Consider the following 26,233-nt stretch of genomic DNA (forward strand, 5'->3'; position numbering starts at 1 on the left):
CAGAGGATTTGAACAGTAAAAATGAAGAGTGAAACCCATATCTTCTGCAGTGTATGTTACTGTTCTCAACACTGCACAGCACTTCCCCGGGCAGAGTGGGAGGAACCTGAAGTGATGGTGCTGAAACGGGATCGACATGCCTGAGTCCGACCCCCGGCTTTCGCAGTGTGAATGTAAATGAGGAAAGACCAGCAATTTAAATCGCTCTCCAGAAGTGCTCAGCTCTCCAGAGGAAAGTGGGAGGAAATGAAGAGTGTGGGATAACCTATAGCATCTTCCTTTTTGCTGGAAGGGAATATATGGATCGCACTGGCCAGCCCCACTATCTCATCTCCCTTGCACCCTACTGCCTTCATTTTTATGCTAAGTAACCACCCCAGCTTGTCTCTCGAAGCAAGCGCTGCAGCCAAGCATTCCAGACCTGTCCTATAGGGAATGCTGATTTCTGTAGATGCTCTGGACCTATGAGATGCCTCAGCTTTAACTCGCAGCCTCAGAGCAGGGATGTAAGAACTCAGTCTCTAGAGAGTCTATTCTGTTATCCACAGGGCTTGTCCCAGCTAATGACCCGCAGTATTTGGCAGGGGGCGGGGGGAAAGTAAATAAAAAAATATTTCCTTTCTCATCTCCTTGAGGATTTTCCCATAAACTGGTTAAGCTACAACTTCTGCTGCATCACACATGTACCTTTTCATTTTAGTGTCTGGTCCTGACCTTTGCTCATGGCATTCAGTCTCCCATGCACACCCTGCTTACTCTCCTTTTGTAATTTATGGCACACACTGTACACCCATTTCCTTCTGCCCTTGACTCTTCTGTGTGTGTTCTTGTTATCTCAGCTGCTCGATAGATTTGCCATATTCTAGCTAGCTTCCAAGCCTGTTCTCATAACGGCTTCTCTCCCAGACAATATCCCACTATTTATGAGGGATTCAGCCCAGTCTATGAATTCACACAGCTTTCTATGACTACTCAAGCTGGCCTACAGCCTTCCCTCCTGAGTGAGTGGGAGTGATATCCATGCAGTACTCAGGTGTTGCTTGGCTTTTGGGGTATATAGGATTCATCCACTTTTTGAGGCTGTCAGATTTCAGTGCTGACCCTTTCCAAACTAAAAAAATCAACAGTGAACATGACTCTTCCTCAAAGGTCTACTCCTCCACTTGGAGGCAGGTGACATTTGGATTTCTTTGGTTAATGTTTCTCATGTTATTTTGAGCTATAAATATAATTGCAGAAAACAGAGTCTCTAGTCAGCCTGTGAATCTTTAGCAATAATTTATTTCTCTTCCATGCTGGTTTTGTAGAAAATCATCACAATGCTTCAATTATTTCTACGGAATTTCAGTTTCCCACTCTTCCAGTAGAGTTTTTCTTTGTCTCCTCAAGCCAATGAACACCTCAGACTGCTTCCTTCCTCATGGGAGAGACATGACATGAAGGAGAGATCTGGAAATCCCTCAGCTCCTCCTGAAGGGCTGGAGAGAAGTGTAAGTAGCAGCCAGGAGAGACGTGGGGATACAGGACTGCTGTGTGAGGACAGGTAATGCAGGGTGGTCAGCCAATGACTCCAGCAGGTTAAAAGCAGCTCTTAGCTGAGCAGCAGCAGGGTTGTGCTGTAGGAAGAAGGGAGGACCTGCAGTGATACCTAGCCTTGGTTTGTTTAGCAGTGGAGAAGCTAGAGGAAGTTGGAATTTGCAGGCGGAATTCTGAGAATCCCACTTTCTTACTTCACTTGGTCTTATGTCTCCAGGTCATATAACTGTGTTGGTCTGAGACCTCCACTGACCAACTTCCAGTTATGAGTCTTGTCCGTGATTCAAAGGATATGGTGAAGGAAGCACAGCACTCAGTCTCTTTGCTGCTAGCCTCAGAAATCCCAGTCTGTGCTTTCTTCCCCCACAGTCTCCCATTTTCCTCTCTCTGCTCACAGATGAAGCACTGTGTTACAAATCTGCATCCCAGAAAGGGATGAGGAATATAGAATCAGCATAGAATTGTAGAATGGTTTGGGTTGGAAGGGACCTTAAAGACCATCTAATTTCAACTCCCCTGGCACAGGCAGGGACACTTTCCACTAGATCGGGTTGTTCAAAGCCTCATCCAACCTGGCCTTGGACATTTCCAGGGAGGGCACATCTACAGCTTTTCTGGACAACCTATTCCGGTGCCTCACCACCCTCACAGTAAAGAATTTCTTCCTTATGTCTAATCTAAATCTATTCTCTTTCAGTTTAAAACCCTTATCCCTCATCCTATCACTACACACCCCAATGAAGAGTGCCTCCCCATCTTTTCTGTATCCCCCTTTAAGTACAGGAAGGCTCTTATAAGGAGTCCCAAGAGCCTTCTCTTCTGTAGGCTGAACAACCCCAACTCTCTCAGCAAGTTCTCATAAGGGAGGTGCTTCAGCCTGCACAGTGGTTGTGTAACTCTGCCCTTGTTTATCCAGATGGTTTTTCTGTGGCAGAAGTTAGCTGAATGATGAATGCATTTTCCTCTTAGGACAGGATCCATTTCCTGGGATGCATCACCTGGCTCTTTCTTCTCAGGTCATTTCTCTGAGCATCTGAACAGCTGTCTCATATTTCTGATGTCTTTTGGTATTTAGCTGAGGTTGACTGCAGGCTTTGAGGTGTGGGGGAGGAGTGAGAGAGGAAGAGGAGAGAATTCTTAGAAGCAAATCAAGATGTAAATATGTCTCCACTTGAATCATATGTGTAACTGGAACCTACAGAATTGTACCCAAGGTAGCTTTGATCTTACTGCCTTAGGTCCCTACAGAAACAAAGCTGGAGCGATGCTGGTATCAGATGATAGAGGACTGAGCAGCCAAGGTGGGATGAGGCAGAGAACAGTGAAGACCAAGCTGTTGTAGGCTTGTTGCAATGCATATATCACCCCAGCTTCCTTCAAAATTCTGGTCACTTTCCTTCTAATGTATCTAAGCAATCAAATTTCCATCATGACCCCCAAGTCCTTCTGGGGAAGGCTGCTGCTCAGCCAGTTCCTTCCCAGATAGTACCAATGCATGGTTATTCTGCTTTATGGGTACTTTTCCTTCCTGAGTGTTGTAAAGTTTCTGTTGGTCCAGCCTTCAAATTTCTCCATTGTACCCAAAAGTTCTGTGATTTGAAACATCATCCATTCCCCCTAATTCAAGAGCACCTGCAAATCTGATGTGAACTCATCCTGTATCATCATCCAGGTCACTGATGAAAATACTGACCACGGTACAGATCCCAGGGGTGCTCCTTTAGTTACCGTCCACCAGTGGTGGTCACCAAGCCATTGAATGTTAACTCTTTGAAGGCAGCACTCCAGACAATTTTTTTACCTAACAACAGCTTGATCATCTAGCCCATATTCCTTCAACTTCATAACAAGAATACTGTATCAGACTGTCTTCAGAGCCTTAATAAATCAAAGTATATTACATCCACTGCTCTTACCTTGTCCATATCATCAGACATTTCATCACAAAGGGGGATCAGGTTGGTTGAGCCTGATCTGTGCGTGGTAAATCCATGCTGATTGTTCTGATTTCTTAAAACAGAATTTATTAGATCTTATACTAGCTTTAGGCTCTCTATTAACATAGTTCTTAGAAGCACAAATGTAATCATTGACACATCTCAAGGAGAGCTTCTGGAAACCTCACCTCTCCTCCAAATCCACTTGGAGCATCCACGTTTCATTTGTGTTTCTCCCTATTCCATGTGGTCATCAGTGGAATAAATTAAGATTTGTTACCTTTCTAAGACCCCTTCTGTTGTCTATACAGCACTCATTATGTAACACTGAATGAAACCTTTCAAACTCCTTAAGAGGTTATGGACAAAGGTGCTTACTTCAATATTGTTAAATAAGCCACTGTAACCCCTTCAGGAATATAATTCCCTGATTTTCTAAAAACATTTAAAAGGTCATAGTTTGTAGGAGAATGGAGATTTAATGAATCTCATTGATAGCAGACTTTTCCGGTCCATTTCCTGCAGGCATGTGATTGGCATGATTTCATTTCAGAGCCTGAGAGCATCATGAGGTGACTCACTCGAAAGAGGCAAACTTCCTCCTTCCCCACCTCTCTCTGGCAGCGGTGATTCAGGCCCCCATGTACTGACTGCTGGAGCTTTAATTCTCCATCCAGTGAAATCAAACCGATGTCCCAACAACTGTTTCTTGAGCACTGTGCAATTGCTGAAGAAGCTTTACATTTCTTGTAAAGGCTTGACACAAATAGAAAGATATTTGAAATTCATCAACACGAGAAGGGTTAACTCAGGCCTATTTGCAGGCAATTCAGAGAAAGAGACTATATGGCAATAGTAAAAAGGAGCATCACCTCCCTTCCCAGAATAAGCTAGAAAGGTATCTGTCAGCTGGGACTATGAGTCTTGCCTTTATTTTAATAATTATTCTTCTAAGAAATAACTAAAATCACATAGGAACTGATAAACGTCCCACCACTGTTAAGATTACTGCTCACTTTCCATTGTTGATGACTCAGGGCACTGGTTTCTGTGGACTTTCAAGCTATGAAATAATTTGGAAAAATCTGTTTTGGTTAGCATGCTCATCATGGAGTGGAATTTACTGGTGCCTTCATATCTTCTGACTTGGAGAAGATATCTTACCTTTATGCAAATGCATATTTGTCTGTATTTTCATTTGTTACAGTTAGTTTTAGTCAGGGCAGGAAAATCCAAGATGATGGACAGCACTTCCAAGTTGAAAAACTTAGACAAAACATTGCAAAGAAAGTTGTGTAATCAAAAAATAGCTCTCTGCAGAAGCTATAGACTGGAGCACCAAACCTTCTACTACAAGGGTGTCCACAGCTCTCACTAAAGCCATATGGTGATAAAAAGGCCATCCCAAAAATAAGATGTTAGTTCCTCACCATAGATGTTAGTTCTTGCACAGGGAGGGGAAGAAATGGATCCAGTATCTTCTGCTCGTATTGCTAGGCAACACACAATACTGTTGGGGAGCCAGGTGACTGTATCCAGGGTCTTACTTCCAGATTAAAACCAGATATATATCAAAAATAACAGAGCCTGTACCTATGTGGCCTCTGGGAGATGTGCTCATGTTCCGGATCTGGTTTGCAAAGCCGAGTCCTTGGAACCAGTTTCATCCACACTGCCTGTAGACGCAGACCGCAGATGGGAACCAGCCATTCCTGCCCTGTACCCAAGTTTTCTTGCCCAAACAGACAGCTGACTTGTTCCAGACTGGAGCCAAAGGAGCAGCCATCATGTGGGCAGTGCAGACAGTCAGCGAGTTAAGCTCTCATTTGAATTTCTAGTCTCATCCGCTCAAGAGATTACAGGCAAAGCCAAAATCCGCTCTGATATTCTTGCCAAGGATGAAGGAAATCAATAGGCTGCAGTATAGGCTTACGCATGGAGACATACCAAGTGTGCTTGGATACATGGTTCCCAAATTAAACAGGGGAAACAAACAGGTCTCTGTTGCAAGCCTGAGAGCTGTTTGCAACATGCTTCTCACTGTGCTTGTCAAATTTCCCTGGCTGACTGGAACAGCAGTCCCTCAGCCTCATCCTTGCCACCTTCATCCTCTTCTCAGAGAAGGCAGAACTGATAAATGTGTCCTACCTGAAGCTGCTTGTCCCCATGCTGCAGCAATGACAGCTCTTGCAGACTGTCCCTAACTCCATCAGCTGGCTAGGAATGAATCTGGATTTAAGCAAAACTGCAGAGGTCTTCATTGTGGTGGTGAAGGGAAACTAGAGCATCCTTCTTTCTATGGAGCCATAGCAAATGCAGATGTTTTCTACCACAGGAGAAACCCAGGCCATGGCATGCAGGTGCAAAACCAATTAATTTTGTTATTTACAGCAGTCCCAGAACAGATGCAGTTGGTAAACTCCTCCCAAAACACTAAGAATTTGGGTGTGAGGAGGAAAACTGCAACAAGAATCAATTCCTGTTGGACAGTTATAGCAAAACAAAAAAGCAAACTAACCAACCAAACTATTCAAAACTAAACACCCCAAGCAAATAGGGATGAAGAAGAGGAAAAAGCTGCTACTTTTTGCAGCTTCCCACTCAGAAGAGGAGCTGGCATTTTAAAACTGGCAACGTATCAATGTCCCCTTAAAAGGCTACATTCTCCTTCCAGGCTAGGAAAATGTAAAAGGCGATGTGTAATAGCACCCTCTGGTGAATCCTGTCATAAGAGTAACCCTGGCCCTATAGACGGAAAGAGGGATACAGCTGTAAAACATCCTGAAAGAGGGCTATAAGTGTTAGTGACGCTCTGGAGAGAGCAGGGAACAGAGGAGAGACATGCGTGTGTAGAAGGAAAGAGCACAGATCCATTTGATCCTGCCAGGAATCCCCAGCTGTGATGTCCTCCTGTGATACAGCTGTTGAGGCATCTATGATTCAAGCTGCTGAGAGGGGATATCCTAACATGTCCAAAGAACTGGCTTGTCCCCCTTTCCTTCTTGGCCCTTCGCTCCTCAGCCCAAGAACAGAGACTACCCAGGTAGAGGGGGAGCATGCAGCACAATGCATTCAGCTGGAGAATCCGTTCCACAGAGCAAGGCATTGCTGGAATTACCCAGAGCTAATTTAGGCTCTGGTGAATGCAAAGTGTGTGCCAGCAGGGGAAGAGCACATGGAGTTTGCCACCCAAGGTGGATTAAACCAGCTTGGAAAGTTTCACGAGAGAAAGCATTTCTTTGAGACAGGCTGAGCGGCTGGCTGGTAATTCGACCATGAGAAGATCTGGCCTGTATGCAAGTCTGCAAATAATACATACGCTTACTCGTGCATTTCCATCTCAGAGGGGAGAAGAAAGTGGAGAATGAGGGCAGCTCAGTGCAGGAACAACAACATTTCCAGCAGTAGAAAAACGCTCTGACTGCATACTCATATCCTGCACTTTCTAAAGGTATTTTAAGGCCACCAGAAATGTGTAGTATGGGAAGGGAAACCAGCCCAATCCCTAATTTACAGAGCCTCTCCCAATTGCTTCTGCTGACACACTGTCTTCAGAAGCATCAGGAGGTTCAGCCCCCAAATGCAGGCCTGTTCAGGGTGCTTGACCCTGACTCCTCCATGTCCCTTGCAGGCTGTACCAGGCAAGGGGCATGGGCTCTGCTCATCTTCTGCCATGCAGAGCTGTAGCATGCTCAGCTTTGCTTGGTCTACTCATGATGGGAGTACATGGACTCGCAGTACGACAGCAAGCCCGAGTCTGAACTTTCTCAAGACCACTTTATGCCTATGCCTTCTTGTGTGTGAACAGTGTGCATGGTCAGCAAGTCCACAGGCTCAGACACGCCTTTAATCCCTGTTGCAGACACAGCTTTAGAGCCCAGGATTTGGCACTACAACTCTTGAAACTCTTTCTTGTTTTTTCTGCCCACTGCTGCTTCTGGAATTTCTCCTCAGCACAGACAAATTCTCTCTGCATGAAGACAACCCCTTAGGCTAGCAGGACACACAGAGATAGCACTTGCCCATAAATTGATCATAATCTGTTGTCCACAGAACTCTGGATGGCTTAGTGGCTAAACAGATCAAGCTTCGGATTTAACAAGCTGACCCTGCTGATAGATGCAAGGTGTGCAAGGAGATGGATACATGGGTGGTGGCACCAGGAGGCTCAAGGAGTGGATGTTTCCCATGACTTCTATCAGCCTCCTCCTCTGCCAACCTCCAGCTGGAACATAGCAGGCAGCTCACGCTGATCTCCAGGTAACTCTTCTGGAAGAGTGTAAGGGGTGGTCTTCCAGGGACTCCCTTCCTCAAATTCCTTCTGCTCCAGAAACCATGTAGTTTTCCCAGGTCTATGGCCCTTATTTTATTTTATTTTATTTTATTTTATTTTATTTTATTTTATTTTATTTTATTTTATTTTATTTTATTTTCTGGAGGAAGAGCTTTTACTTTTTATAAGCATAGGCTTATTCTTGTCTGCACTGAGGGAGACAACAGGGACAGGGGCCAGAATGGATGTTTCAGAGGAAGACAAAAGCAGCTCATCCAGGAGAGAAATTGATTTCCAGTCCCAAGGAAAAAGGGAGAATATGAAGACTGTCTTTTATTTTGGGTGACTTTTAGAGACTACAGTGAAAATCAAAAGGTTGTACACACTTCCACTGTAAGTTCCAACCAAATGGGAAACAAGTTCAGAAGGGAAAAGTCTTATACAGAGTCCTCCAGGAGGGAAAGAAGCAGAAAAAGAAACTGCCTTCCTTGATTCTCAGTATGATTTATCTCAAGGGTCATCTCTTCCATAATATCTAATTTTTCCCTGATGCTTATTCCCAACTGTAAATGTTTCTGTTACTTGCCGAAAGATTCATGCTTTCTCAAAAGCTTGTTGTGCTTGGCAAAAAATATCTAATGGCAGAAAACTCATCACTTACTCCTGATTGCTGTAAAAGCTGCTTGTGTGTGTACATCTGTCTACAGACTCAAGAAACAAGCAGCACATTCAATTTCCCACTTTTTTTCAGTTTCTCCTCACAAGCAAATCCTCTAGATCAGATCATATTGCCATATTTTTCCATTCTCTTATTTCAAAATATGAGAGGAGGCATATAGTAACATATTGCTCAGCTTTAATGGCTTTCCCTTGATTCACTGCGCAGGATAGCAAGTAGAGTCACAGGGGATCTCTTACTTATTTCTAGCATTTTCTTCCCTTATACCTGCAGAAAGAGTAGGTGTGTTTGACTGAGATACCTACAACGATGCTAAGGTGGTTTGCAAAATCCTGTGGTTGACTTGATAACTGTTCTTTATTCAACTGAGTACACCAATGAGTCATGCAGAAATGCCGAAGGGTAGATTATATGGAGACTAACTTTGTTCTTTGAAGAGCTTGACTCCATCTGCAAAGAGAGCACTAGCAAAAGCCAAACCCCTCCCATACCCAACAAAGTTCCCCACTGAGCTGTATCTAAAAGTAGGTGGTATACACCACTAATAAAGCCTCTCTCATCTCCTGCTAACTCCAGCCAGCTGCCAGATGAGCCCTACTGAAAAGAAAGCTTGCTGTCTAACTCTGCCTGCTTTTATAGATGCCCCAGTTGCCTAGCCTCACCTCCCTCACCTCCCTGTTCCCCTCTGTTTTTAATCAGCCTGCCATTTAACTCATCTGGGATGCAATTAACCAGGAAACTCCACTAAAGAGTTCATTACAGAGAGAAATTCCCTATCTCCGGTTTTGAGCTTACCCAATCACAACACTGAACCTCCCACCAAATGTCCTTCCAGCTAGAGAACTGCTTGTCCCAGAAAACTATGAGCCTGAGGTTTGGGTTCACAGCACTTTCCCAGGTGGGAGAAACACTATCCTACATGAAATGAGACATGATCAATGACTACGTGTTTCAAATCTCAGTGGAATAATTTACAGGCACAGAGATCCAATTCAATCTGAGAACCAAAACAAAAAGCTCCATTAAAAATCAATAGAAAGTTAACTAGCCCTCTGCATTGTGCACAGCACAATTTCTAACTGAACACTTGAGTATTTACTATTCCAAACCAGCTACATCCTTTTAAGCTCAGAATTCCCCAACAGAGGTGAAGAGCTTTTAAATGTTTCTACCCAACTTTTATTCATGAAGGGGGAAGCTGAGGCACAAAGACATGAGAAATATATCTAGGAAGAGGTCCTTGCCCTGCCAATGTGTTGCCCAGCATCCAAGTTATCAGAAAACACTGTCTTCTCTGTTTATTTCCCTATTGGTAAAATAAAATATTTTTGGAAGTAACCAATGGAAGAAAAAATCAAATCCCAAACCTCAGAAGGCACAGCCTTGCACTCTGTTGTATTACAATAGCTAGGATGGATGCTTCCAACTAGAGAAGGGTCATATGAAGCAGGCATAACTCTGCTGATGCTATACAGGAGGAGTCCTTTTCTGGGCCATTTGCCTCTGTTCTATAAGAGTGAATGCATCAGCATCAGTCACCCATATCCATTTCCATACTCCACACAGCAGAGCTACATGCATTTTCTTCCTTATGATTATGCTTTATTATTTCTATTACATCAGTGCCTGGAGGCCTTGGGATAGACCAGGTCTCTATTGTATTCACTGCTGAATTTACACAATGACGTACAATCATGGCAGCAAAAAAGTTCCTGAAGCTCAATATGCTGTGAGCTGGAAAGGCATTTGGGGTAATAAAAAAGGGAAGTTAATGATAACATGTTCTTAACCAAGGCACAGTGAAATCATTGTAAATTCCATTATGGGTAGGTGATTTAGCTTCGATGGTGCATCACTGCAGGGAACAACCTTGATGTAAGTGTCATAAAGCCTGGCACAGCATCAAACCCACACGCAATAAAGCCACAGGGCCAAAACATTTCGGCAAATCCTCTCCGGGCCCTTCTTTCCCCTTCCAAGCTTTTTCCTCATCAACTCCCTGTTGTGTAAACTGTGCTTGAACATCATAACTGCGCTAGAGGTGGGACACCACAGGGTTAGGACAAAGTTTGTTCTTAATTTTTCTTCTTCTATTTTCTTTTTTTTTCAGTCTTCTGTGTTTCCTGGCTCTTGTGGCTTGAAGTCACACCCTTGATGTAACTTCATTGTGGTTCATTTTTCTTGTGGTCTAATTAAATCCGGCTCCAGACAGAGCTGTATGTTAGCAACAGGAGGAGGAGGCAGGAATCCGGAGATCTAGGAATCATCAGGAATGTCATGGCCTGAAAAGTAAAAAATCAAAGTGAGGTAAAGTAGCCCAGGGAAAATGAAAGAAAATATGGGGTGGAGAAATTCCCTAACCAGTCTAAAGGCAGCTGAGTTGCTTATCAGAATATTGATAATCCAGGGCAGATTTGGGTGTGGTGAAGGAATGTGAGTTCCTCCAGACTGGAACACAACAGCTGTACACAAGGTTCCAGATGAGTCCTTGTCATAACGTCTTTGACATTAACAGAATTACATCAAAGACGGAAATCCCATGAAGGGAAAAACAAATTAAGTGCTGTGTGCTTATAAGGTGAAGGCTTTGTTAGCAATGGAGGTAGGGAAATGGTCCAAACAGAGAATTTGAGGGCCATCTCAAGGACTGAGTCTTTCTAAAGTGGTACAGTGGTAGTTCAAGCAGCTGCTAGGGAGAAAGGAAAGGACATCGTTCTGAGATAAAGCCTCCACTTCATTTTGGACCCCTAGTTCACAATCCTCTTCTTTCTGGCTGTGAAAGTTCCAAACCTCAGCTGGAGAGGAGTGTTGTAAAAACCTCATTTACCAGAACAAGCAGAATTTTAATGCAGAAAATAGGTTTTCTGTGTCATGAATCTTTCTGTTTCATTAAACCTTTTGAATACTGCTCAGCTATGTTACATTTATTGAATGTTCAAAGCTTTCCTTCTGTGTCAGTAACTGCTCGACTCTGCAAAAAAAAAAGAACTCCTAAAAGAACATAGTGTTCAGCTAGAGTAAAGCAGGCAAGAGGGAGGAAAGCATTATGTTGCATGTATGGGTGAATCTCTTTGAATCAAGAGCTGGTTATTCATAAGATGCAAATCTGTATATCAACTCCTGCTGGACATGTCTGCACTATGCAGATTTCTCTGCTGTACTGACTAGCATTCCAGTCCTAGCATGGTGAAATACAAGGTGCAATCCTTATTGACCTGGGAGATGTAGGATCTGTGGTGGCTAAGAATGGAGAAGGCAAAAAGTCTCTCTTTCCCTCCCTGTGGGGAATATAAAATGGTGAAGTGATTTAAATGCTGAAGAAGTGTTTAAGACATTTGCTTCTATGCAATTCTCTGTCCTCAGTGTCTGATAATGGTAAGGACTTGAATGGAACACCTCCCACATTGGTGAATATTTCTGTTTCTCCATGCCTGTCATTATTAGAATTTATTTGTATCCCCTTAACTCCTAGGTGAGCTATCAGGAGAAGAAATAAAAAAAGTTACTGTCACAGAGTTAGACCTACAGTCCATGATCCTGCATACTGTCACAGAGAGTGGAAGGAAAAGAGTAAGAAACAGAGTCTGTCAGAGTGATCTGTCCCAGCTGCCACAGTTGGTAGTCCAGGGATTTCCTGAGCTGCGCCCTGCAGCTGGACTTCAGACACTGTTTGTTATACCTCTTGTTTTCTACAGATACCTGTTCTGTCAGTCAGTGAAGTAACAAAGCACAGTTAAAATTATGTCCATTCTTGGTCTGTGTTGTTACCTGTGATACTGTGACAGCTGGTAAAGCTACCACAGATACTGGATACTTGTAGGGGAAAGCAGTAGGCATCACCTCAGCTTCAATGTCTAAAATTTAGTTTTCTAAAGCTGAGCTAGTCACCCTAGACTGCCTTTATAGGGGGGAGAGAGGAGGTGAAGGGTGGGGAGAGAAATGGGTGCCTTCAGCCTTTCACCTGTGTCTGAGACACGTAGCCCAGGATGAGATGAATTGCTCCCTGAGGGTGCATATCTATCTCCATAGACAATAAATAGAGTTTAGAATCCTAAACTCAGCCTTTAAATTCAATGCCAGCAAAACCAGGTTGTTCAGTACTAATGAAAATAAGCATTTCTTCACCAGCAGCATAGCTAAGTCACCACCACCGCCACAGATTGTTTACCTGGGTTCAAAACATGACTGGAGAGATTTTAGGAAGAAAATACTTTTTCTAAAACACCACCTTTGACTCAGCAAGAGCCCCAGAGGACCGGAGGAAGGAAGAGTGCTTTGAGGAAGGTTCATAACATGTCTGCAGTGTCCTTAATGTCCCTTGACATCTGCTGGTCATGGATGCCAGCACAACTGAACTTGTGGTCCGACCCCATTATTCTTATGTTCACATCTGGAAGCTTAAGGAGAGACATAAGGATTCTGTCTCATAGCCCTGAGCAGGAATGACTTCCTGAGCAATTCCAACATTTTTTAAAAAGGGTTCTTTTTTCTAATTTTGTAGAAAAAGGGCAGACACAATTTACCATGCACAAGACTACTGTTTGATTTTCATTATTTAATTTTTGAGGGGAGAGGAATAGGAGAGAAGACCTTTGCCTGACTGTATTCTGAAGCAAACAAAAAAGACTAAATGGAAGAAAATTAGCCAACTGCCCTCAATTCTGGGAATTCCAGTGCTACTGTCTTGGATCCCAGGAAAATGTGGGGAATCCCTGCCATTCAGGGAAATCCCCCACTTCAGAGCAGTTTCCTGGTGCCATGAGGATGCCTGGAGCATGCATAGTTGCCAAGAGCTCAGCTGCTTCCTGACAAAAATGCTGATGAGACCAGGGAGACAGAAGTGTTTTCACCAGCAAGGCTTCTGGCTCTTCAGAGGAATTCTGTTGAAGTAAGCCAATGCCAGGATATTCTCAACCAAGAAAGGTTGTCTCCTTCCCTGCCCTAGAGGTCACAGTTACAGTAGAGAAGACAGGCAAAAAGCAGGAGGAAAGATGAGTCCCAGGAAAGAGGAGGAACTTGCCTGGGGTTACATAGTGTGTCAGGATTAAAGTCAGGAGCAGGACCTTCATCAGTTGAGTCCGAATACAGTACCTTGTCCCCTGTTCCCCTCCACTTTATCAAGACAGCCTAGTGACTGACTTGAGACAGAAAGGAACATCGGTTTCCCCTTGTAAACCTTTCTGGTGAGTCACGTTGCATTACAGCTGCTAACACCTTTCACTAGTTCTCTGTTTTTAAGATGTTTATTATCACTATTCTTTCACCACTGGTTTTTGGTTTGGTTTTTTTTTTTTTTTTCATGCTACCTTGCATGACTCCATTCACTGAGGCAGTCTCCAAACCTCTCCTCCAACATTAGAACATAAAATCCTTTCCCTTGTGAGGAAGCTGGAAATGTTCAGTCATTCTAGTTAAAGAAAAAGCAGTGGGAATTGTGTAGATTTTTTTCTTCTTCTTCCCTTTGTTGTTTTCTTTCCCCTTGAACTGGTTAGTTCTGTTGGTGTAAGATTGCCCAGTGTTTACTTTTTTAATGGAAAATCAGTTGGTTGCTCTTCACCAACCTCCAACATCAGCTTGGAATCCAGCCCTTTCAATGCTATGGATCCTCAGTCATCACAGTAACAGGTTTGTTGTGATGATGCCTACAGCTTGCAGTTTAGCTTGACACTGGAGCTATGCAAGGCTCATTAGGAGATGCAAATTGTTGTGATGGGTGTTAATCAAGGTTGTGCCAGGCTGAAGCAACAGGCATTAGAAGATGTCCAGAAGAGCAAACACCGAAATCCTTCAGAGTTAGGTTTGCCACCTGTTAGGAAAAGAGAAGGGTAAAGTCTAATCCAGACTTCTAATTGTTGCCTTGAAAATAAGATATGCAAATCCTTAAAAACAATTTTGCACCATTGGAAGTCATTTGTGTTCCAGAAGGGAAGGGGGTACACAAAATTTCCTGTTAGACAAAGGATTGACATCTTGCATAAAAGACACATTCTCTTCACACACAAGGCACTTGCCTCAGCTGTTTCTTAGGCTAAGGGGAAGGAACAATTCAGTCTCTGTAGCACATGTTAATTTCGGCTTCCATTCTGAGATGGCTTCCGTACTGAGCTTGGCTCTCAAAGATGTCTCAATGTCTTCCGAGCTGGCATCCTTTGAGTTTTCTACTTGATTTTCTGGATATGCCTTGTACTGTCTGCTAACAGTGGCCTCAAGACTGTGCTTGCCTCCTGCCCACATGTTAAGCCTTTGACCATGGCCTCTTACATAGCTGGAGAGCATCCTTCCAGGCAGGTAGGACTCAGCATGGTCAAATCTGCCAGCTGAATAGAACAGGACTCAGCATGCCCATGGAGGCAGTCTGCAGGCATGCTGAAGGTATCTGAGGAAGCCAGTGGTTCGGGGTGTGGGTGGGACCCAGAGCAGAATAGGCACCATGTCTAATTTCTCTGTTCAGGTGTTGAGGGACCTAATAAGGTGACGATTTTGCCTTAGTGTGAGAGTGGCATTAATGCAGAGTAATGCACACTTATAGGTGATCTCCTGACAGTGAGTTTGCTTGTCAAGCAATTCCTGATAAATTCAATGCCATTTATGAAATGATGGTCTAGTCCCAAGACAGTTAGATTGCTGTAGTGAAGGGACCATCTCTAAAATGTCAGCTTCCCATGAACTCAGGGGAGATGGAAAGGCAGGTTCCTCTGTTTCTGGAAGTTCTACTCACCTTCTCTTCTTTCTTGAGTGCCAGTGGGCTCATGCTCTTTTAGATAGAAAATTCTCCTTATGTCTTTCTTTACAAGAGCACCCAAAGACAGAACAACATATCAGTTCAAGCCACTGGTATCTGTTGGGAGCAAAGCACAGTACTTACAGTGCAGGTGGAGGAATGTTGGCCTTTTTCCCTGCCCAGCTGAGATCAATCATCTATTCCTTTAGGAAACTGGTGTCTGGTTGCAAAGATTTTGTGTGTTACAGGAAGACAAAAATCTTTTTGGGAAAAAAATATTTTTTCCTAATGCAAATGTACAACATTGAACCCAGTTCATCCCATATCTCAGAGATATTGTGAAATAAATAATAAGGGGGTAATTTTAGCAGCCTTGACATGATTTTTAGTACTCATACCTTGTCTATCATTTTCATTGCACTGTGAAATACACGCTCAACAAATTACCCAAAGAACTGTATGTTCCCTGTGCACGTGAAATTATCTCCTCTGGGACTTCACTATTCAAGAGTTTAGAAAAACTCTGTTTGGGATGTTGAAAATACCTCAGTCCATCTTTCAGATCTGCTTTGTAATGTTTGTACCCATCTGACCATTTTTGACTGTACATATTAGAAATGCCTAGATGAGATTGTTCAGATCTTGACAGATCTGTTAACCCAGTAACATAACACAATAAATTTAGAAGAGGAGGTGAGACCCACCACTTGTTTTTCAGCAAAAAGTCAACATCTTTCCAGGGCCCTGGAACATGGACCTGCTGATCCAAAGAGTCTTGTTAAATACAGAGGTAAAGCAACTTTATTTATATGATGGTACAAAGGGACTGCATAGTTTAGGGAAGTTCAAGTGGGTAGGTGCCTCTTAGCCAGTTCCACATTGTAGATGATGACTCTATGCACCATCTGACCTTTGCATGGGGTGGGATGGGCAGTGGCTGTCAGGAAGCATGCAAAGTCCAACAGCCCAATGCCTCATATCACCCATACTCAGAGCCAACAACCCCTGTGACCAAAAAGGGTGAGCATAATTCATGAAGGACAGATCCACTGGTGGCTTCCAGATGTGATGGCCTGATCAGAGCTTCCCACTGCTAATGGCTGGATGTCCAGAGGAAACAGGAAAAAGTTTCTCTGAACATGCTACATTTCCCATAGTCCTAAACTAAATATTTACCTTAGACCTCTTGTATGTAGGGTACTGGTCTGACTGAAGAAGAATGCTCTTGTATTCATCAACCCTATGATTTTCTGCACCTAAACACAGCCCGGCCTTCAGAGCTGGGACATACTACCACCTCTGAGTGCTCATGTGCAAGAAATTTTCCAAAACAGGTATTGATGTTCTACTGATGGAATGCTTGGATCATCCATAGTTAATTGAAAACAATGTCCAGCTCTTCTGTATTTCTTAATCTTTTTAGTTTGAAGTCTGTTTGGCCATATAAAGGCTGGCTTTTTAGGAATCCATAAAGGCAGTATAAGCATAAATCCCATTGTCATTGTGCCCATTCTCCATAAAGCAATATCCACACATAATCCTCTTGTAGCTCATTCCCACCAATGTATTGTTCAATACTTGCAGAACCAAAACCCTCTAAGGATGTTTGTACAGAGTGAATCGTGACACTAATCCAGATTTATGCTGTTTAATTACTTACAGCCAATAGGGCGTGTGACTGCATTTGACATACTTGCTGAGACATCTCCAAGGCCTGCATCGGGCTAAGGTGTCCAAGGCTAATTTGTTTTTTTCCCTCCATCAGATCTCACTCAGGCAACGCTCTCAGTGACTTCAAAGACAAGAGCTTCCAATTGCTTACAATTTTCATTGATCAAGCTAAAATCAGGTACAGACCAAAGAGAGTTTGCCTGCTTATAGGAGGAATGAAAACTAAGTCAAGAAACAAGAACTTCCATGTTGTATTGTGCTGTTACCTTCTTCCAGTTTGTCTGCATTAACTACCTGTTAATTTCAATTCTGAAATGGTCTAAAACATCACAGGGACTGGATAGATTTCTAGGTTCTTCTGCACACAAAATCCTCTCTCACAAAATCCCTCCTACCCTCTGAACATCCACTCATACTTCAAAGCAAAATGTAAATGCCGGGGCCAAGGCATTACACCAAAAATTGGGCAAAATTCAGAATTTTCATCCTGGAGCTAATTCTGACATTTCAATGTTTGTTTTTATCCCACATTGGAACAAAGAGCTGAAATGTCAAGACTTTTTCTCTGGGTGGAAATTTTGGGAAAAAAAACCCAAACAAACTTTTTTTTCTGGCAAAGTCAAAGGATTTTGCCTGACATTTTCAAACAAAACAGAACATTTCAACATTCCTGAAATCAAAATGGGTTGTTGTGGTGTGTTAGTATGACCCCAAAATGCTCTGTTTCAAGTCACTTCAGTGTTCAAACTGTTTTTCCCTTGTGTTATAGCCTTCTGGGATATGTAGTTTGGAAGCTTGCTCTTTGTAGTCTCCATGCCTAGATTGTGTGAATTGTTTCACGCCTAAAGACTCTGAAAACCCATATAGATAATCATCCTTGCACAAGGCAAAAAGAGCAACATCTGCATTGCATTATAGGATAACAAAGAGTGTCCCATTTACTGAGAAAATGTCCTGAACTGTAACCCTGCACTGTTACTGGAAAGTAATTAATTACTGAAATCGTTTGACTCAAAATGTTCTGGGCCAATTCAGGAATAAAATACCCTGTCTCAGGTCAGTGACTTTTTTCTTTTTTTTCCTGTGTATATGGATTTTCCTCCAATTCCACTTACCATTTTAACAAAATAGCAATATTTCTGCAGAGACTGGTTTCCCTTTAAGTTTTGAGTTAAAAAGGGCACATCTTCTTATGTGAAAGAACGAAAGAAGGAAGTAAAGAAGGAAAAGCTGGGAATCATGATATTTTTTTGGTGCTCAGAGCAGGAGGCAGGATTTAAGGTCACTCCTCATTCTGGCATTTCCAATAGGAAACTTAAGGCAGTTCATTGGGGATCTAGTTTTTTATTCTGCTTGAGCCCACTTGCTTCTAAGGGGAACCTGGGATGGCACAAGTCCCACTTGATAGATGATATACCTAAAAAATACGTGGATCTACTTTTAAGGAGGCTGCCCACTATCACATTTTAAGGTTGTAATAGCACAAGAACTCCAGACTGGGCTTGTAAATTCTAGGCTTGGAAGGGTTGTGCAGTTTACCTTCTCTTTGTGACACCAGCAGACACACCACTTTTCCTGCTCCGATTGACTTTCCTTGTTTTCATGGTCTTCAGTAAGATGGTAATGTTTATCACCTTAATATGAAAGTATCAAAAGTCAAGTAGTCTTGGTAGTCTCTCTCCTGAGATTTCATAAATTACTGCCTTGAGATTTGGAGCACTCATAGTGCTTTCACTTTGACCATTGCCTAATGATAGCTCCTACTCTCTGGAGGGTCTTCATCCTATGGACTAATATAATCCCTTCAAAGAGTCCAGCAGAGCGGTGCAAACTAGCAAGGATTAAGTACCCAGGATAAGATACCCTTACTGAAGGCTAAGGCTCTTAAATGGCCTGCTGCTGGTTACACATCCTAAAATCCAAGTAATCCTCCTGAGCACGAGCTCTCCATTCTGCTTTGAATTTCTGCTTTAATACCCAGACTCTTCCCATCTCATTTTAAGCACTCAAAACCTTGCCTCTGTAGTCTATGAATAGAGTCATAGAATCATGAAATCACTTAAACTGGAAAAGACCTTTAGGATCATTGAGTTCAACCATAAACCTAACTATGCCAAGTCACCACTACGCCATGTCCCTAAGCCCCACATCTACAGGACTTTTAAACACCTCAGGGATGGTGACTCAACCGCTTCCCCGGGCAGCCTGTTCCAATACTTGACAACACTTTCAGTGAAGAAACTATTCCCAATACCCAATCTAAACCTTCCCTGGCACAATTTGAGGCCATTTCCTCTCATTCTATCGTTACTTGGGAGAGGAGATTGACACCCACCTCGCTACAACCTCCTTTCAGGTAGTTGTAGAGAGTGATAAGGTCTCCCCTCAGCCTCCTTTTCTCCAGGCTAAACAACCCCAGTTCCTTCAATCACTCCTCATAGGACTTTTTCTCTAGACCCTTCAACAGCTTTGTTGTCCTTCTGTGGACATGCTCTGGCACCTCAATGACATTCTCGTAGTGAGGGGCCCAAAACTGAACATGGTATTTGAGGTGTGGTCTCACCAGTGCCAAGTACAGGGGGGCAATCACTTCCCTAGTCCTGCTGGCCACACTATAAAGGCAAGGCCCCTCAGAGAGCTCTTCAGGTCTTAGCTGTGCTGAACCTTCCTCAGATGACTATGGAGGGAGACTCCCCCTAATTTTGCACCTTTGTTAGGAGCCTGAAGATAGGTGGGAAGAACGGAAGCATGTGTGCCTCCTCAAGAGTCGACTTTGGGTGTATAGGTGTCAGCTGACTGAGAGGCAGTGAAGTATAGCTAATTGGTATCTTCTCAGCAGTATAATAAAACCCCCAGAACACATGATAAAACCCCAGTAATGTATTACATGTATCTTTAAACACTGAATCTGCTCATTCACATTGTATTTGTCAAACTATGGCCACACATGTTTGTTGACAACAGGGTGTGATTTTATCTCCCCCACAGAGAGCAAGACTTTGCCATAGCTTTCAGACAGACTGTCCTAATAACTGTACCATAATCAGCTGAGTCAAAACCTGAGGAAAAATATACAGTAGTTATTCAGGTAAATACTGAGTTTGCACTCTATGGCCCTTTTCCTGCCCTTTGTACATTGCCAGTGGTGGAATATGAGTTTTAGGTAAAGCAATGAGTGGGTCGTATCTCTCCACCCTGTGTACTAGCACAGTATAAATAACAGATATTAGCAATAATATCACACTTCCAGTACCTGGTGTTCCCATGGGTGCTGAGCAGCTAACTAGTCCTTGTCTGGCACCATAATACTGCAGGATCTGTGTGAACATTGGCCTCATTTTGGAAGATGCTGTTTGCATGTCTGTACTTTCATTTGTAGCTGACCTTTTATTTTATGAGTTAAACACTAGTAACCAAGAGGTTAAGGTACAGCTAATTTCAAGCAGATTCCTTCTTTGATACAGCAACGATTTTGCTGGAGGTGAGTTGTAGGGGACAAAGAAGGTAACACAGCCAGACTGATGACATGTTCATAATATCTAATGACCACAAAATAGAGATTTCCATGAGATCATAGTTAGTCTCACACATATTCATTACAAAGAAGAATTTGGGCAGGAGATCATTTTGGGGTTTTTTCTTTATCCTCTGGCACCAGTCCTGAACCAAGGCAGGGAGAGTAGAAAACATTGTGTGTGTCCACTGTGAACTTGGCACTGATTTTCAGAGAGTCCAAAATATCATATCCTGCCACTGCAAAGGGATTCAGACACACCTGTCCAACAGGAGACATCTTTCACCTCTGGACATTCCTTTTTTTGCAAATATGCAGTGATTTTGTAGGATCTCAGATCACTTCCCAGTGAAATATGTAGATGATGATTACCTTTAAAGTAGAACTGCTGCTGAATGCAGCATGGTTGAGATCTTAAAATGCCCAGAACATTTGGAGTCAATGAATCTTAATGAATCTTGTGGCTTTGTCAGATCTGTACACCATGTGGAACAAATACTAACAAATACCTGAAAATGAAAAAAAGTAAAAATAAATATATAAAAGTACTCAATCTTTCCTGGCAAAAATATGTCCCTGTCCTATAGATGCTATTGTCAGAACACATTCATCTACCTAACTGACTCTCACTGGCTTTTCTATGTAGGACAGGCAGAAACCAAATTCATCACTGTAAAATAATGTCAGATCCAAGGAAATCATAAAGTTTCTCTTCCAGGTTGATCTATTACTCTGATTAGCAGGGTATCCTGTTCCAAACCTCCAGAAAAAAGGAATGTTTTCTAACAACTGTCAAGTTTTCTTCTCACAGTATCATGGCTGAGGTTTCTTTCCCTAGAGGACAAGATCTGCCTTCATTAGCATATTAGGTCTAGGATTTTAACTAACAGGGAAGAGTACTGTTGTTCCTAACTCCTGCAAGTGATACAGTTACATCCTGACACAGGAGAAAGTAAAGTTCATAACATGTGTCAAACTGGAGGGAAAGTATTAGGATGTGTTCATGGATTCTCATGGATTATCTCCACCATAGAGAAGAGAAACAACCTGAATACAGAAAATACTATACAATGAACTTCCCTGTTTCTTTAGCCATGAGTGAGGCAGTAAGCCTTTGATGCGGATCTGCTGAAAAGAATTTTTTTATGGAATCAAAGATTACTTCTCTGACTAAACTCAGATTATGACCCTCTGACAATACAACTTCTGTTTTAGGAACCTGACCTGCCAAAATGAACTTTGGAGCTACTGCATAACTAGTATTTCTAATTATACAGGGCATAAGATTTTAATTTAAAAAATCTAGTTGCATTACTTGCACCCAAAGAGCTTTCTTCAACCCAGAGGATGCAAATTCTCCATCGCATTGTTTTCCCCTCCCTAACATCCATCAGCCAAGAGAAACACAGTGGGGCTGTCCCTGCAGAGGCACCATGTTACCTGGGGTGGGGTTGGCTGAGCTCTCTTTACTTCTTAATAATCTTATGGAAAAGTGACAGAGAATATGCTCTAAGATTAATTCTTCCAGGGTTCCAAGATGAAGTTTGGTTGTCTTAACCAACCCATCTTCTGTAATTAGCTTAATCATGTATTTGACCTAGAAGACACTTGTTTAAGAGAAGCTAGAAAATAAAGAATGGAGGAATGTGGAGCAAAATGCTTTTCACATCAGTTTTTAGTATCTATTTATCTGGTTGTTAACGTCAGTTCTTTTTACATCCAGTTGGTCCAAACTGAGCTCCTCCAAAGGGCATCTAGGAGCAGGATTGACAATTAGATGACCATTTCTCTGCATTAAACTCCGAGGCACTTGATTATATTGGGTTGCTAAAGTGGGTGGGATGCCTACTGTTAGTATCATCCCTTTCTTCAACATGCACCTGCATTAGGACAAGTGTGTCTTTCTACGCGGGCATCCAATTTAATTCATTAGTGAGGAGACACATATTAATGAGGGCCAAAATGTAAATGGTATCCAGCCTAGGGCCTCTCTTCTGTGATATTTTGTGAAAACCAATATGCTCCCTGCTGACTTTCAGTCTGCGGTTAGGAACAAGTGTGTGAGCTGCTCTAAGGAGGATTCTGGGGAAGTAGCCATCATTACTGGATTCAGATGATTGGAAGTTGACTGATGTTGCGGTCACTTTGGTATCACTTGAGGAATTGTTTTACGCAGAGATGAGTCATGTTATTGGTGGAGCAGAACCTGACCCTAGGGCCTTCAAGCAGTGGGAAGAACAACTATTGCACCACCCTCTAATAACACACAGACCCAGGCAGGAGTGCTGGACAGCCAAAATAAATTACTTGCATCATCTAGTGGATATTGTGTTATATCAAAGCCTCCTTCTCCCTTTAATAAAGGTAGTAAAAATGTCTCCATTAATTGCTTTCACTCCAACTAGCCAGTTTGCGCCTTCTACATCTCCTGAGGACAAGAGCTGGTGTAGGGAGATATCTCATTCCAGAAGCACCAGCAGAATGAATTCCTTGCTCTTTGTAGTCACAGAAATTTTGTATTTACCAGAGATTGCTAAAGTGTACCCAAGATTTTCTAAGCTTTTAGTGATTTACTTTCTTTAGCTGTCATTCTACCTGCTGCTGTTCAGTAGCAGGAGAACCATGTAATCATTATGATGGAGAATTAGACATGACACAAAGCCCTCTCCACTTCCATCCAGTATGTTCCAGGACCGAGAGTCCACAGCATCATATGATCTCTCAGGGAGAGAAAAGAAACACAGAAAAGGGGCCTTTGTAATTTAGGGAATTTGGCCCTCAACCAGACAGATTTGAGCAGATGAATAAGAGGAAGAGAGCCTGGTGTGAACTGAGAAGCAAGTGCTAAGCCATCTTGGCATTTATAGGAGCATGCAGCAAGGTAAGAAGCTAGAAGGCTAGAAGCACAAGTAGTCAAAAGGATGCAAAATACGGTGAATATGGAGGTTCTGGTGCAAGGACAAATGCAGAGCTCTCACAAAGTGCAGAGGTAAAGGACCAGGGAAAACAAACTTCTGTTGGGAAATCTGTATCTTCCTCCCCCACCCCAAACCTTCATAATATGGCTGAACCTCATCACTGCTCATGGTATTCAACCTCCAAATTTCTTTTATGCTCTCATAAATCTTTGTTTGGACTTTGATCCACCCAGCAACTTCTTCCGTTTTGACTTCATCCCAGCTGCCCTCTACCCCACCCAGTCTACTGGCTTGTCTTGCAGCTTCCACATTCCCCTGTACTTTGCTCTCAAGGCTCTGTGCCTGTCTAGAACTAAGATCTCTGATCCTCCCTTTCCAGTCCTGAGACTAAGCCTATTCTACTGACATCTCCGGTGACTTCTTTCTTACTTACATGTTCGAAGTCAAAAGTTCCCAAAGTTTTGCTCTTAACAGAGATGAGACATTAGAGTGTGAGATGAACAAAGTTGAATTCGTATTTAAGATAATATTTTTATGTTCAGTAGAGATAACATGATATTGCTGAATATGTATAATGGTATCATAGACAGCATTAGACAGCACATCCGAAATTCATACTGGACTGAGACTGGCACAGCTGGAGATCTATAGTACCTATGACTTGAAGATCAACTAATTCTGTCAGTGTTGATTACAATTAAAAAAGTCCCTTGCTTTGGGAAACTGGAGGTCCCAAACCAAGGGACTAAGATACATATTTTCTGTTGAATCACTATGACATGTGTGGCTAAATTGTCTTGATGTCTCAGCATATTGGTATCCTCCTTACAGATTAATTTCTCATTCTCTTTAGGTCTTGGAGTAATGTTCTCCCTTCTATTGTGCCAAATAAGATCCTGCTGAAACTTCCTTCTGCAAGACCTTTCAGCAGTTGGTTATTGAGATCCCTGTGCAATCTCAGCTGGGATGCCTGTTGAGTACAGTAAGATTGACCAGGTGTATACATTCAGTTTCCATTAACATAATGCCAGTAGCAAGTCTCTTCTTGCATGGTTCCAGTGGGAAACAAATGTAAGACAAACTGCAGAAGAATCCTACAGTGATGGAATCAGCTAGGCCAGACACCCAGGACAATACCATCTGCCTCACTCAGAGACTGATAGTTGTGGGCATCAAGCATGTGAATCCCTGGGAGCACAAAAGAGCAGATGCTTCAAACCCTTTGAGGTTGACCCATTGCTGAGCAACATTTCTAGTGTTTGGCTCTGCCTCAAGACAAACCTTGAGTTTCATGCATTTATAAGGGCAGAAGTCAGCTCTGATAGAATCAGAATGGGTCGCCTGAAATGAAAGCTCAGCATTGGGTGTGTAGCAAAAACCATGCCAGATGTCCAACTGGGCAAGACATGAAAGAGGTATGAGTGGGTAAGAGGCACGAAACAAGCTTTTCCTCGTTGCTTGCTACACAGCTGGTTGAAATGTGTCAATACAGGTATTTCAGGGATTTTGCAACACTCCTCTTATCCTGGTAGGGGCCCTGAGTTTTGGACACACCTGATTCCCATTCAGACATATATGTGTTAACATATATCAGAGCTGGAACCATATGGTGTGTGATTGTCTCAAAACTTGGAAGAATACTTCTTGTTGCACAAACAAAAGGAAGGGACACCTGATTATGGCTGTGTGTAGACACAGACTTCATGGCAGACCCAAAGTTTCCCATTCATCTCTGTGACCAGGATAAGGGTGAGCAGGCTTTTTTGCAAGTAGAACATGAACAATACAGCACACTAGCAGATATAGGGAAGTAAATGAGTGTTTATATAACTGATTCCAATGCCTCATGTAATGTCATACCAAAGGGGTGAGAGGCTTCCAAATGGAAGGTACGCTTATAGAAGCTGGTGAAACCAGAGACCGAACCTGATATACAGATCTGGGCAGGGTATATTCAATAGGAGCTATTTGCCTTGTTTGTCTTCTCAGAGCAGTCAGATGGGGTTCAGCAGGACAGAGATGTTAAAATTGGACTGGAAGAACAGGCCCAACAATCCTCCTTCTCCCACCCCCCAAAAAGAAGCCTTCCTCTCCATGATGCACTCATACACATGCACAGTCTTTTCCTCAAATGGACAGAGACTCCACGACGCCAGAATAAATGAACTGCATCATTTGATGGATTTTATCTTCAATCAAAGTGCACCTCTCCCTTTAGCAGAAATGCTGTAAAAATGTCTTGATTAAACATGGAAGTTCCAAGGTGATTCTTCTGACTAAGTAGTGAAATGGCTGGAAAGTGACCTCCAGGTTAACTCCTTTTAGGTTCCTGGCCCTGAAGCTGATAAAAGAATCCCCCATGAGAGCAGAGCATTGTCTTTTGAAACCCAGTAAAAAAGATGATAAACACAGATGCTTTCAGTTGTCAGGAGGGGAGGTGACAGGTCAGTTGGAAAGTGCATGCATGATTTTGGTGGGAGGGGAGGGGTTAGTACTAGGTTCTTGGATTGGCATTTTCTTATCAGCAAACAAAGGACATGAGAAACACAATCCAAGAGGGTTTTCCCCTAGGTGTTTTAACAGTCAAACCACAGCCTTGGTTTACTCACCACAGCTGGTGCTGTTGATACAGCAGGCCTTGCAACGTGTACTGAGCAGACTTTGCCCAGCAGGCTGGGTCAGACCCGAGCACATGAATGAACCCAGGAGAATAAACTCTGCCTATCTGACATGCATTTTAAGAACTTCCAGGTGCTCCTTGTGCCTTGAAAAGGTCCCAGACCTCTGGCATGCTTTAATGGGTTAAAGAGAGAAATCACAGTCACATCATAACCTCATGGGCTTGTTCTGAGAGTAAGACAAGGGGCTCATTCCCTAGGGCTGTGAGGTGAACAGTTTTAAAATTCATACGAATACGCTGTATTTAGAAGAAGAACACTACAGAAGCTCTTTGCTGAAATGGGCTCTGTTGGCCTTGATGGCAT

This window comes from Athene noctua, chromosome 7 (genome assembly GCF_965140245.1).
Source record: "Athene noctua chromosome 7, bAthNoc1.hap1.1, whole genome shotgun sequence".
In the NCBI taxonomy this organism is placed as follows: Eukaryota; Metazoa; Chordata; class Aves; order Strigiformes; family Strigidae; genus Athene; species Athene noctua.